We start from the raw sequence: 15,967 nt of genomic DNA, 5'->3' as shown, positions 1-15,967 counted from the left end.
TCACTTTGTCCTTCTCTTCTAGAACCTTTGATCTTCACTTTTACTGACATATACTGCTGGTGATAGACACCACTGAATTCCAAATGTTCTGTGTCTGCCTGGAACCTGGAATTGCTAGGTCTCTTTTCAAAGACTGCAAAAATACCACCCGCCGCCCCCGCACCCCCCCCACCTCCCCCCCCCCCCCCCCCCCCCCGCTAGCTCTCCTGCAGAATAAAGCAGATTTACCTAGCCAGTGAAGGCTTGGAAAACTACAGCATTCCAAGGTCATCCTGATCTCTGCCCTAGAAAGTAATTAGGTGAAAAAATCACACTTGTTTTAAAACACTGGCCTCTACCTACCAGGTTGCATAACACTCTAGGAAAATGAGTTCTCTGGTCCTTTAGAGATGTCACTACAGTAGGTAAACTAAACTGAAACTGTGTTCCAATTTGGCCAAACTGCAACTGAAAATTTATATTAGCAGAAAATATTCATGTGGAACTATCTAAGATTGTTATTTCCATTACCAGTTTACTGTAATTATGTCAACAAGTTGAGCAAATAGAAACAATGTTATGAATGCCAAATTAATACACACAATTAAACCAGAACTATATACTTCATCTCTGCACCTTAATGCTTTTCTAAATTACAGTATTTAATGATTACACTAATATAAAATGATATGACAGAGGGAGAAAATATATGAATATGTTGTATCTATTTTATCATAAAATAAGTGATGCTGTCTTGTTAAAAAGCATAAAATAGAGTCTAAAACAAATCCTCAATATTATCACATATGTAAGCCCTTTTCATGTAGAAAAGATAGTGCTTGCTTGTCCTATTATGAAATGATTCTTTTCCTAGGGCAGATGAGGTGTTACAGATTACACTTGGTGCCAAAGAAATGCCCCGAGGGTCCTTTCTTTGGTGAATGTACGTCCACTTGATATAAATCTTGTCAGAATATCAATCTCCCCACACTTCTCTTACACATCAAGGACACCTCTACCCTAATCTTATATCCTTGAAGATTATTATCAAGACTTGTTAGTGTGAAACACATGACCTCTGAGTCTAGCAGATCCCTCATGATAAAGGCAAGCTCTATGAAAATCTGAACCATCATCCTGATTCCTTGATGGGGCCTTACCTTCCTCAACACTATCTCATTCCACCTAAATGTTCTGTAAAATTATTCAAAAGGAATTATTCTCAGAACTTTTTAACCTATCTTCTTTTAAACATAGACCAGAGGAGATATTTTTTTCCATTTAGATTATTCTTTATCCAAAGAGAAATAAAGCAGTTAAATTTAAATTGTGATGATTTTAAATTGTTCCAATAATAGTAAAAATAATAATAATTAATAATAGGAAATCCCTTGATTCAGAATAGAATACAGCCTGAATAGACACCAACTGCCTGATATTTTCTGTAACTTTTTTGCCGTGGTTGACCACATTTACCATATTTAACTAATGCAGCCTTTCCATAACTAAAGGTGCTACGATTCTAATGTGCTAATCTTTTATAACTAGTCCTAAGGAGAGGTTTTCAATTTAACATAGAGATTCCTATAGGATTTTCTTTGTGTGTGGGTTGAAGAATCAGTGGAAAAAAAAGAAAACTGTTGCCAAAGTTTTCTTTAAATCGAAAGCACACCCACACAGAATATCAGTGACTGCCCCCTCAACGTTCTGCCATTTATCTCCAAATCAAACAGGGTCTATTTTCATGTAGTTTCTCACTGCCATATGGAGATCCCAGAGGCTGAAGTGTTGTACCAGGTTCCAAAACTTCAAGGCTGCCATAGTCACTTTGCTTTCTGCATTAGTGTGAGAAATTTCACTGCTTTAAAAAAATTATTATTACATCGCATGTTAGAATGCCTCTAGGATAGCTGAGAACTGAACATTTGAAAAGTTAAGTTTTCTGCAAATAAAAAGGTCAATTCTCCCTTGCACCAGAGGATCACATATTACATTTAGGCATATGTTTGTGTTCAGATCTTGCCAAAGGAACAAACCAAAGCAAAATAGAAATAAGAAAGAGTGAAGGTGAAGGCAGAGCGGGCCACTGTATATGTGTGCAATCAGCGATGATTAATAAAGCATTTAGTTCAAATCTCTGTCTGAACATATAGTTAATTGATTTCCTATTGCAGGAGGAGAAGCAGCAGGGCCTGACAGGGTCAGCAGCAGGAGCTTTTCCTCTTCATTCATTATTTTCTTGCAGAAAAAGTTGTAGCCTGCGGTAACTCAAAGAGAGCAGTTTTGAGCGTCATGCTATATTTCTTAAACAAAGGAAAAAGTTCTTTAGGACTCTCGAAAGCTGCTTTGTAACTGATGAGCTGAACAAAGCTCAGAAATGGTGTGATTTTTGTTTCAATGCTTTCTCCAGGGATTCATCATTGATGAATTTGTCCTCACCAGAAAAGCTAAATCCTACTCATTTAAAGATAACAGTATCTCACACTAAAACTGTCTCTGTCCAGATATTAAAAGCATTACACTGCCAATAGAAAAGTGACAACATAATGAATCAACAAGGATACCTTAAGCCAGCAAAGCTTTAGGGTAAAGAGGTCTATCTGGATTATAATTTATTCATGGATCAATCTAAAGGTAATTGAGCATATTATGAAGTAGAAGAGGGTTCTTGTTTCTAATAGAAGCAGGCACTAGTATCTTCCCATTTAAATTGCATAATTTTTATGAGAATGGCAGCAAGTTGGCTAATAGCACTGGTCTATAGTGCTGTAAGAGATCAACTCTTATTTTCCTAATCATACTCTCTCATCTGATTTGAAACAATGAGGGCAAGAAAAGTAATTTATTTGATATTCAAATGGTAATAAAAGATAAAATGATTTCAGGTTTATACTTAGTGCAAGATATATATATATATGTATATATATAGTGCATATACTGTAAATATATATATACACACACACACACTGAGTGCAATATATATGTGTGTGTATTTTAATTTGTATACATATTTTGCACTCAGTATAAACCTGAAATCCAAATATATATATGTCTCATTTCTGTGTGTATACACTGACAGATTGAAGAATAAATTAGAGGTAAAGGATATAGTATGCTTCACAACTAAGAATTTATTTTATATGTTTTACAAAAACATGTTCACATATGACTTAGTTACACTATCTATCTTTTGTCATTTATTCAACATATACAATATCAAATGCCTACTCTGGGCCAGGAACTGTCCTTTGCTACATTAAAGGTTGAATAATTTCCATACGTAATGTGTGTAATTATCATTGCAACTAATTTTGTAAGTATCTCTTGTCCTTCATTAAGGGGTACTGTCAGGCTGAATTATATGTCAAGTATATCTGGTTATTGCAGTTATCTAAAGGCATTATATACAAAGCTCCTTGGAAACCTATTTAATCTCAATCAAATGACCACCAAAGAGAAAAGTGAAGAAAACAAACTTTCAAAGAGTTGATCTTTAACAAAACTCAGAAAGGCAACGGAGTACTATTGGATACCTAAAATAAAAAATGCAGGGCTTCCCTGGTGGCGCAGTGATTGAGAGTCCGCCTGCCCATGCAGGGGACACGGGTTCGTGCCCCGGTCCGGGAGGATCCCACGTGCCGTGGAGCGGCTGGGCCCGTGGGCCATGGCCGCTGGGCCTGCGCGTCCAGAGCCTGTGCCTCGCAACGGGAGAGACCACAACAGTGAGAGGCCCGCGTACCGCAAAAAAAAAAAAAAAAATGCAGGAGCACGATGGCCGGGAACCTGGGTTCTCTGAGTGTGTTCCTAGCACACCCTAATTTCAATCACTGTGCACTTGGCTTGATGCAAGGAAGTATGGGAGACAGAGATGAGAGGTCTCTGTTCTGTTCTGTCTGAATTCAGTTACTTTTCTTCTTCCCTTCCTTCAATTATGACAGTAATCACTTACATTTGATCCTGATTTTTATTCCAAAATCTGCTTTCACGTGGCTTACATTCAGAAACTCAGATTTTCCCCATGAATAACTGGCTTGTAATACTTAATCACTGATATAACAGTAAGCCATTTTTCATGATATTATCAGATTTGGACAGTGGAAAACAATAAGAAGACAAAGAGAGAAGGACCATCTGTACATTATATTACCATAGTGCTATGTGGTGCCCAGTGGTGCAAATTGGGACACTGGAGTAGGACATGCAAAATATATGAAATTAAGGAAATATAACTCTTAGTTTAACCTGATAAATTTAAGTGGACAACTTCTGATCAAAAATGCAATGTCTATAGCAGTCAAAAGCAAAGATAACTCATGCTTCATAGTGAAAGCAGAAAGCCAGCATTTGCATAGTGGTTAGGATACTGATTTAGAAGTCAAATTTGCATTAAAATCATAGTTTTACACTCATTACCTGTGTGACTATGAGCCAATTACTTAACCATTCTGCTACTAATTTTCCTTATCAATGAAATGAGAATGATAGTATCTAACTCACGATACATTTGATGCTCGGTATAAGGGTTAAAATGGAATAATTGTAAAGTGCATGCCTGCCAATTTATTCCCACAAGCCTTAACTGCTTATGTTGCATTGGGTACCAGGCTCTGTATTTCCACGTTTGCTCATGCTAGAACGAGCCCGCCCTGTCTTTTTTACCTGGTACATGCCCATTTGGCATTTTCCTCTCAGCTTGGTATTCACAGCATTGAAGTAATGTCCTTTACTGACTCCCCTCTGTCCGCAGTGTTAGGGGGGCCTTGCAGTGCTGCAGAGCACTCTGGGCACTTTTTAGCCTTGCACTTATGTCACTGCCTTATCACTATTAGCTTCTGCCTCCATCTTCTCCACTTGAGGTCCTAGTTAGTTTTTGATCCAGCACATAACAGGTACTCAATATGTTTTCCCCCCCTTGTTTTTGGCTTGTTGCTTAGCTTTTTTCTCAATAGGTTTTTCAAAACTTGAAAAATTATTGAATGAATGCATGCATGAATATCTTGAATGTATTTTAAAAATCCCGCTGGTTGTTTGAAATGTCAGGCAATCCCAAACAATTACTTTCAGAAAGAAATTAAGTTACAGAAATAAGTTCTTTAAAATTAAAAATTATATCATACTTACACAACAGCTGTGATTCATAAATTTAAAAAAACTACTTGTAGAGTGCAAGACACTTACAATTTATATATAAAAGACAATCTGTCTCCTTAAAGAGCCTGTCGTTAATAACAATTGCAATACTCCAAGACAGAGGCTGTGGCAGAGGTGCCCCAGGATGTCAGATGAACAATGACAATGTGCACCTGACCCCGGCTGAGAGGACAGAACTTTTCTAGAAATGACATCCGAGCTGAGTTCTGAAGGATAGGGTGAAAGTCGGTTGGCAAGTAGTGAAGTTGGAGGTGTGAGGGTCAGGAAAGGGGAGGAAAATCCTCCAAGTGGAAGAAACACCAGAGAAGGGCGATACTTTGGAAGAGATGCTGGGGAGCCAGCAAACTGCTGACCCTCTGCTCTGTGTTTAATAAGATACAAAGGGTGAGCAGCTTCTTCCGTGAAGGGGAAGCAGAGCACATTTTGTTGTGAAGTGATAAAGTCGGGATGTATGTTAGGGAGAATGTCAACCAAGAGAAGAAAATCTAACATGAATGGAATGCCAGCAAAGGATGAAGGAGATAAGACTTGCTTTTTTGCCAAGGACTGTGCACGTGCTGGAGCTGCAAAGACAACTAGGAGGTCGTTCTTTCCAAAAGCAGTTTATGGCCTGTAGGAGGACTGACTCATATTCAATGGAACTGAGGTGAGAACATTATTGTTTTATATTGAAATATCATTTAAATGATGTATAGCAGATTCCTCTAAATAAATAAACTTCATTGCTTAAAGCGATAACTTTTAAAGCAATATCTTTAGCTTGGAGTTCGGGAGATTAAGCCCTGATGGCATGATTGAAGAGAAACAAAACCAAAGAGATGGTCAAACCACTATGCATGAGAAATGCAGAAGAATTTTGAAACAGAGACGCAAGAGGGAAGAGATATGGGGATATATGTATATGTTTAGCTGATTCACTTTGTTATAAAGCAGAAACTAACACACCATTGTAAAGCAATTATACTCCAAAAAAGATGTTAAAAAAAAAAAAAGAAAGCAGAGAGGAGAGGGAAGAGGAACGTGCATGAAGAGAAGGAAAAGCGAGAGATATAGAGGGAGAAGAGCCTATTGATGTGATGACGGGAGTACTTCTATAAAGAGGAAGTGCTAATATCCAATTTTAAGTAATCCAAATCCTCCTCTATGACCCCTAAAACTTTAAAAACGTCTCCTACCCACTTACATATCCTGGAGAGAAATTTGGAAGAAAGTCGGGGAAATAGGGTTGAGTTTCATGCTTGGATTGGCATATAGCTCAAAGAATAGAGACCAACGAGAGACAAGATTTGAGGGAGATTCAGAAATCAGTGGGAATAGGAATTTACTGCCAGAAGTGACATAGAGAACATAATCTCTAGGAATTTTGTAGCAATATCCAGAAGGATGGGACTGGTTGACCTCAGCTGACATTTGGGTTATGTAGGTAATTATAAGGAAGAAAGGGATAAGCAGAGGAAGAGATGCACAGTTTGATGTAACCCTGATTTAATGAGCAATTAATTCCAACTAAGAGACTTCTTAGTGAAGGAGGAATTTAAATTGTGATGAAAGATTATAAAAGGGAGAAGTAGTGTGTGGTGTTGGAAAGGGGGGTAAAAAGAGAAAGGAATGGATGAGTAAGGGGTTGAAACATTAAGAAACTACAGAATGAACTTATTCTTACATGACTAAAACAGAGTAAGTGTCTGAGGAATAGTAGCAGGTAAAGCTGGGAAATCTATGAAAGGCTCTGAATTCTGCGCAAAGCAGTTTGGATTTTTATTCTTCAGTGTGTAGGGAAACACCAGATATTTGAAAATATGTAATCAGGTCTTTGTGGTGGCAGAAAGAAGGATGAATTGTGGGTAGGTGCTTTGGCAAAAAGAGGAGAATGATCCAGAATGTTGGAGATGGGATTCTGGTTGTAGCAGAAAAGGGAAATAGATGACATAACATTTTTTAAAAGATTATACAGTACTCTGGAAAATAGAGAGCCAATACTGACTACACATCCCAACTCCAACAGTACACGTTGATTTTCACTCCCTCACAACCCACCAGCTGCTGCACCGCTGCTCTGACAGTGACTCCTGCCTGAAACCACCTAGCTTTCATTCTTTCTGACACAGAACCCTCTCTGAAAATCTTCTGTCTCTACCTCTTTGCTACTCATCTTTCTGCAAATGACCCCTCCTCTCTCACCATCCCCTGCTCAATCAGAGTCTCCAACATTTTCAAAATCACATGGGAACTGTGTTCACGGGTGGCTGCATAGGCTGTGAACTGCAGAAGAGTTACACCTTAGTGAAAATGAGCATAAAACAATGGTGGTAGGGAACCTGGGAAGGATGAAATAGGATTTGTTTTTCTTTCCTTGCATTCTGGAGGACTCCTGCTTGTGTTTTGTAGTGATGATGAATTGGGGGAGAAGTGAAGGAAATCAACTTCCTCAACAATAGCTCTAGTGAGAGGGGATTGTAAGTTCTATACAGGAAGGGACTGCACCATCATTATTATCTTCATCAAAATCAGCATATTTATTGAGCATCGCTATACACCAAGACCTTTGCAAAGCGCATGAGTACCTAATCTCTTCTTCATTGCAACCCCATGAGGTGGGTATTGTTCTTGTCCCCTTTTACAGATGAGAAAACTGAGGTTCAGAAAGGCTAAATAACTTGCTCCAGTTTTCACTTATTAATAAATGGCAGAGCCAGGATTCAAATCCCAGTCTGCCAGATGCTAGACTCTCTGCTACGCTGTCACTCATATTTCGATGTAGTACTTACAAAGTTTATTAAATGAGTATTTAATGTATTCTTGATTGCTATAAAGAAGCGTACTACACACATATTCCATTCCTTGAAATCTATGCTTCCTGTTTTCCTTTTTCCACAAACTGTGAAGCGGAAAACACCTCACACAGTAGACATCATTAAAGAAAATGCTGAACACATACCATGCAAAATATCTGTATTAGTTTAGTCCTGTTTATTACTGGCCTCAAGTTTAATGAGCTCAAGTTAATACAGGTGAAAGGCCAGAGTGTTACATGTAGCGGTTAATGAAATACCATAGAGATGCTGAGAAAATGATTAGCAGCCAAATGTGAATTTAATATACTTCATTCTCAAGATGCAGCGCCCCGTGGGAGGCATCTTTCTGGGGGAAATAATGTGGTATATTGGAAGTAGCACTTGCTTCCGAGTTGGGAGATGGGGCTCCGATCTTAGTCTTGCTATCAGCTCTTCTTGTGACCTACGACAGTGCAGTGACTCCCTCTTAGTCTCAGTTCTCTTATCTGTAAAATGAGGAGGTTGGACCAGATAATTTATAAGGTTCCTTCCAGTGTGTCGTTTTGTTTTGTTTTCAGATTCAGTTAGAAATCCTCAGGGTTTATGCCCAGGTAGCATCACATAGTCTGTGGATGAAACATTGGACTGAGTCATAAATTATATTGATATATACCTCTTTCCCTCCTATTTAGCTATAGAACATTCTGAATCTGTTGAAGCTGTAAAATATGGATATTATAAATAATGTTTATCAAACTCCTAAGGTTGGAGTTAAACTGTTTTAGACTTCATCAGTACAACCACAGATAGCATTGCTATTTTATCTCATTATTAAATAATGAAATCTGTATAGATAATTAACAGAAATAAAAACAATTTTAAAAAGAAAGCTATTATAATCTGTATAAATTGGGAAATTCCTACGATCACAACTAACACTACACTGTAATTATCTTTACGAAGTTTGATGTCTAGTTACAAACTCACCTGAGACATACTCTATATAAAATCAACTACACACATATTAGGAGTAGGTATAAGTGATAACAGGCATGAAATTGCCAAGTGAGTAAGGTTAAAACACAAATACACTTCAACTGCATTTGTGTATATTCAAAGTTTTAGGTTGTTAAAGGAAAATAGAGCCTTCTACTAAAGCAGTGCAATATACAGAATGGTCACTCGTCTTGGGATGCAGAGACTAAGACACTTAGTTTCTAAGACAAATCACCTGCCCTCTGTGAGCCTCAGTTGTCATCTGTGTAAAACAGAAATAACAATGACCACCCTTCCTCCCTACTCTTCATAATTTTTTGAAATAGGAAGGCACTAATAGATTACTAAAATACAGCTTTTACCATTTTAAAAACTATAAAGCAGCATAGAACCCATGTTATTTTAATATGAATATAAATATGATTTATGTTCAATATGATGAACAATATAAAGATGAAGTATGCTGAATTATAAAAATGTCACAAAATACTAGCTACACATGAAGAAAGACTTCCTGAGCTATAGTTCTTCCAATGCTTTAGGACGACTTGAATGAAATAATTGGCTTTTGAAATCCACCTTCAAAATGCTACTGCTTTCATGGCTAAACATTGCATAGAATGTCAAGTGCAAACACCAATAAGGGAAAATGGAATAAAAATTACTTCATTCAATGGTGTGGAAGCAAAGGAAAACAGAAAAATGGAGTGATGAAGGAAATGGGACTGCTATCAATATGAAAAAAGCATTCAGGATTCAGGCTATATTTGGAGCCAGAGTAGAAGATTAATCACTCTTTTCCATATTTATTCAATATGATACCTAGTATTTCCCTACACAAGAAACACCTGGATGACTGCTTTAAGCCTTCTTACCTCAAAGTGTGGCACAAGACAAAAACTGTTACATTTTGATCCAATCAAAACTATTTGGAGTTACATTTCAGGACATACTGGAAAAAAAGATCATCATTTTGAAAGTCAATTTTTAGGGTTTCTATGCTAAGCAGGAGATTTATACTGGAGAGAAAATAAAAGTAAGTGCAAGTTTTTAGTTGAAAGGAAAAGACTTTTCTAACATAGTTAATTACCATGCTAGTAGGAAGTATTTAACATGGGAAAAGAATCTTTTATATGCGTGGCAAAGTTCTCCATAAACAATAGCTTCTGCATACAGAATAGAAAACACTAGCTAACATCCATCTGTAACATCAGACTCATATCCAAACCTAGGTCACTACAGAAGGCAATCCTTGCCCCACAGATTTGGATTTTCCTCTCTGTCTCTCTTCCACATCACTTTCTAAACTATAATACCATTATTTATGTATTTTCTATTTTTCTGAATAGATCATAAACATTTTGAGAACAGGATACTTTTTAAACATGTTTTGTCATTCCTCTTAATTCTTTACATATAGTTGGCTTTAATTAAATATTTGATGAATGAATGAAGGATTAAAATCAACAGAAAGCTGTGCTGACAAGAAATTTCAGCTAACCATATGTGGTCACAGCTTAATGATGACAATAAGTGATCTAGTCTAAACACTTTTCATATAAAATATTCAGAAAGATTCTCTCTATGCACAATGCTGGGCAAGAGTGGGATTGATCTAATGCCTAATGACCAGGCAAATACAATTTTGCCTGGTCCATAATATTGCATAATCCAATATCTGATAATAACAGGGAATTGTAAAAACAGATAGCATTTATAGTGATAAGGTATTGTAAGGTATAATTCCAGCAATCAATGTAGATTCAATGGCTTAGAGCTCAATACAAATAATTTCTTTGTATTTTCCAGGTTCTTTGTTTAAAGTTTTCTATCAAGAAAATAGTAATGACCAACTATTTCATTTTCCTATTCATAACAAAAAAATCCAACAACAAAACATTTTATAGACCATAGTTACAAAAACCATTATTTTATTAAAAGTTTACTTTGAACAATTGTGAATCTAGGCAATTATCACATTAAGTCAAATACTCAGCTTCAGGGAAAGAATAATCCACTTGATTCTGTGGCCTTTACAAAGGCCATATGGCTATGCAGTACATGCTACTGTTCTTTTGACCCCCTACCGCAGCCATTGGCTGCCACAGTCTTTTATAAAGATGAGCCTAATTCTTTGCATTGGCTAATACCACAAAATGAGGACAGCAGTCAAAGAAACCAGCCATTAGTACATAATTTTCTGAGCTTCATCAGACATCAGCCAATTGTTGAATATCACATGTCCTAAGAAGCATTAACACCAAACTCTAAAACTCTTATGTAGCTCTAAATTTCTAAAACCATAAAACCATAGCGGTTATGGTTTTAGAAATTGTTTTTGTGTATTATCTCAATTTCCACAATAACATAATTATTATAATATTGCTGAAACTTGAGGCCCACAGATGTGGCAAACACTTAATGCCCAAGTCCACATAACAGTAGGCAGCAGAGTAAACTCAAACCTAGGTCTCCCAACTCCAAGCGTAGCCCCTTCTCCTCTATATTGACTGGCCATGTCCTTCCCAAGCTTTTTAGCTGCTATTTTGCCAAAAATTATTGTATGTTTTTTGGCAAGGGAAAGATCTAATAAAATGTGTTCTTGTGGAAGGCTCATTCTATGTGCTAAGTATTGAAGATGTAACAGAGGGCAAAAGATATGGTTCCTATCCTCAAGGAGTCTGTAGTAGTTTGTCATGTAATAGGATTAAACATAAATAAATAATCCTATGAATACATACAACATTTATACAGTTTTCAATGATATATAGTTATCTGATTATTTGTTTAAAGTCTAATCCTATCCGACAACAACCTCTAACCCTTTGCTTTACTCACCAGGCAAAATCTTAGCCCGTATTTAACCCAATTATCCAGCTAGTCTATATTTACACTTGAAAACTGAATATGGCTGGAGAATATGACTGCTCCCCATTCCCCAAATGGGCACTAAGTACCCAATAAGCCTTGGTACGGTACCACTGTCATTCTTTTTTTTTTTTTTTTTTTTTTTTTAGCGGTACGTGGGCCTCTCCCGTTGCAGAGCAACAGGCTCCGGATGCGCAGGCTCAGCGGCCATGGCTCACGGGCGCAGCCGCTCCGTGGCATGTGGAATCTTCCCGGACCGGGGCACGAACCCGTGTCCCCTGCATCGGCAGGCGGACTCTCAACCACTGCGCCACCAGGGAAGCCCATCACTGTCATTCTTGAACTTTCTCACTACAAAATGACATTCTTATACCTTCTTCTTTCTCCTAAAAACTAAACTGCCACTCCTTCTCATTGTTAGTTGATGATCTCGGTTAAAGATCATTACATTATTGGTTAACATTTTTGAAGTAATTGTTCTAAATTTTATAAATCCACCTCATCTGTACTATCATCCTTCATCTTTTCTTCTTGCTGTGATGGGAAGTGTCCTGGTTCTTTCAAAGGCTCCACTGAGGGCTCTATCTCACACCTGCCTGGTCATCCAAAGGAATGTGCCTCTGTAATTTTTATCTCTGCCCACCCCATGATTCACTCTCACTTTTAAAAAGTATTCCATTAATACACAAATGTGCTTTAATCTCTCATCCTGAAAACAAATACATAAAACAAATAAAATAACTCCTTTGAATCTACAGCCGCTTCTAGGTATTATTTATCTACTGCCTTTTAAATTTCTTTTAAGAATGGTTAATCGTGTCTCTCCTCACACCCTCACCTCCCATTTACTCCTCAGTATACTCTTGTCAGGAATTTGTCCTCCATTCCAAACCATGGAAATGCTTTGGTAATGAGGTCAACGAACACCTTTATTTCTCAAATTACATGGCCACATTTTTGTGCTCATTTTACTTTACCTCTCAGAAATATTCAACCTAGGTAAGCCCTCCCTCCTTCTTAAAATACTACCCTTCTTTTCCTCCTACATCACTTCTGTATTTCTTTTGCTGGTTAAATCTTTCTTTGTGAAACTTAGAATATCCAAGGCTCAGTCCTAGCCACTCTTTTTTCCCCCTCTGTTGACATACTCTTTCCAAGTGATTTAATCTTGTCTTATGGCCTTAAATATCATTTAAACTGTGGCTTTCAAATTTATAGCTCCAGTTCTATTCTTTAAACTGAGCTCTAGACTCTTATGTCCAGCACCTTAATTAACATATTTAATTAAATGTTGAGAAGCAATCTCAAAACTTAACATGTCTTAAGTAGATTCCTTGTTATTTCACTCCAAATAGGTTTCTTTTCTAATCTTTCCCATCTCAGATAATGGAGTGACTGCTCACCCATTTGCTCAAGTAAAAACCCTAGGGTTATTATGGCTTCTTTCTTTCCCTTACCATCCTGCATAGATTGATCCGTCAGCAAACCATCCAGGCTCCACCCCCAACACACATCCCCAAACTCCCCACTTCTCACCATCTTCATTGATACGGCACTAGCCTAAGGCTTCACTGTCTCTCACAGTGAACATGGCAATAGCCTCCTAACTGATCCTGCCTGCTTTCTCTTTTGACTTGATATAATGTATTCTCCACATAGTTACCAGAGCAGTTATCTCAAACACAAATGAGAACAGGTCACTCCTCTGCTTAAAATTCTCCAATGGTTTCCCAGCGCACTTAAAATAAAATCTAAAAGCTTCACAATGATTGCAGATTTATCTGGTCCCCAACTACTTCTTCAGTTTTCTTTTTTACTGTTCTCCTCTTAATTCACTATACTGCAGGCACACTGGTCTTGCTTTTCTCAAGTGTTATAAATTCCTATAGCCTTAGGGACTTCGCAGTTAAAGCAGGCCCTCCAAATCACACTCTGCGTATCTCCCTTTTAATAATAATCCTATAATTAATTAATTAATAAGTTCATTTCTCCATCCTCTCTAAAAGGTATGAACTACCAGAATAGGTTGTTCATCAATTTCATTCACTGATGTTTGCCCAGAACCTTGAACCCTGACTGACTCATTGTATATTCTTAGTGAATGAAGGTACTGGGTGGCAGTATATTTAGGATAAACAGTGCAGTCCTTGAACTGAGCTTGGCTTCCAATCCTGGTTCCATTATTTACTAGGTTTTTGACCTAGTCAAATTTTGCTTAACCTTCATATTATCTCAGTTGCCTCATTCATACAATGGGAATAACATTTCATAGGGTTGTAGTAAGGATTATATAATGTATACACTGTATATAAAATGAAGCTAGAGCTTTGTGCATAGCAGGCACTTAATAAAGGTTAGTCCTTGTCTTCAACATCATCATTATTACAGAAATTCCAGCAGTGTATTATAGTTTTTTCAATTATTATCTTACATGTGCTTTAGCATATTTTGCTATGGGCTTACCATTACCCTAGAATTAACATTCCCCTCCCTCCAGTAAACTATTTTTCCATCTTTTACAAGGAAAGTCAATGGATTAACATCATGTTTTACATGATGGAAAATTGTTTATTTCACATCCAGACTGCATACCCTCTATAAAGTAAGAATTGCTCACATAGTTATATAATTTTATGCTCCACATGTTTAAGTAAGTAAAAGTAAGGAAATGAAGATTTGATAGTTGCGAAGTAAATGTAAACACTAGTGCTTAAAGAATGAAGCCAAGCCCTAAAGTGAATGCTGTCATCTGTAGGGGTTGGGGAAAGATCCTAAGATCTGAGCCCATTACCGTGCTACTTCACGAACATCTGGCAGTCTGTCACTTCACAGGCAACAACATCTTCTCTAAACAGAAGAGACTTGAATTCATCAGGGAATCCCATAGTACAGTATATGCTTAACTTAAGTACCTGCTTTCCGTGATTTCCATAGATTATCATATTCATGACACTGTGGAGTGAAAGCATTCTTCTCACTCTCTAACCAGAACATGAAAAAGAAATTAAAACATTGGCAGGCACTTTGTCTCCAGTTTGTTGGACAAGTAAGAAAAGGACTGTCTACCCATTTATGTAAATGAAATTCTGTCAACTCAGCGCATTTTAAAAAGATGACAGCTGTCTGTCTATTAATAAATACCTGACAAGATAACAATTACATTTGGAGTTGACTGTTTTTTCTTTCAATAAATGTAGGTCAGTGGGTATTTTTAAGATTTTGTTTAAAATAAATTTTCAAACCCCAATAACTTTCCGCCTCATTTCCATTAAACCAGAAAGAGATTTCAACATGTACATTCTTGCTTTCTTAGCAGTGGTTTCAGAACATAATGGTCAAAGCCTTTTTTAATATATATAACTATGAAATTAAATACGTATGAGCTTACTGTGTGTATATACATACATACACACACACATGCAAATACGACATCCATACTCTAATGCAATATTTTGAATTCTATAGAAAGGTGTAAAACATAGGAGGCTCTCTGGGCTTCCCTGGTGGCGCAGTGGTTGAGAGTCCGCCTGCCGATGCAGGGGACACGGGTTCGTGCCCCGGTCCAGGAAGATCCCACATGCCGCGGAGCGGCTGGGCCCGTGAGCCATGGCCGCTGAGCCTGTGCGTCCGGAGCCTGTGCTCCGCAACGGGAGAGGCCACAAGCGTGAGAGGCCCATGTACCGCAAAAAAACAAACAAAAAAAATAAAACATATTAGGCTCTCTGTTGTCCAGTGAGCGGCTACTCAGTTTAGGGATTATCTGGGTTCTTGTGCTGCTTCTTCTATTTGACTTTGGATTTTTATTTCATTGTTAACTATCAGAAAGGAAGGGTAAGGATATATAACAAATTAATTAATCTGGTTACCCATCAAGCTTTGGGAATATATTTATGAATAATATATTAATGAATGATTTGAGTTTGAGTGGATTATCTATAGCATCCATTAATCCATCCTGGCCCAACGGCCTATTAGTTAGACTTCAGAAAGTGAGTTTTTTAAACAGAATGAGGATGAGATTTTGAACTTCCTTTTATGGAAGATCATTCCAGGAGAATGTGTTTTTCTCTGTCTACTGGAGTTTGGGAGAGGGTCTATGTTGATGTATTAGAATGCCAGTTATAAGTACTGGATAATTTTATCTTTATTTATTACAGATTAAGAGCACAACATTGTATTTAATCACATTTAAAATGTTA

The 15,967-nt window shown here is 37.3% G+C and overlaps 1 protein-coding gene across 2 annotated transcripts in view; it reads right to left on the bottom strand.

The window, feature by feature from the left end:
* The window catches only part of DPYD (dihydropyrimidine dehydrogenase), an 810,282-nt gene that overhangs the window by 34,472 nt on the left and 759,843 nt on the right, over positions 1–15,967 (bottom strand). The gene's annotated exons all lie outside the window — the stretch shown is intronic.

The sequence above is a fragment of the Lagenorhynchus albirostris genome, chromosome 2 (genome assembly GCF_949774975.1).
Source record: "Lagenorhynchus albirostris chromosome 2, mLagAlb1.1, whole genome shotgun sequence".
Classification (NCBI taxonomy): Eukaryota; Metazoa; Chordata; class Mammalia; order Artiodactyla; family Delphinidae; genus Lagenorhynchus; species Lagenorhynchus albirostris.
Note: the sequence above shows the minus strand (reverse complement) of the source record. Positions and strands in the feature narration are given on the sequence as shown.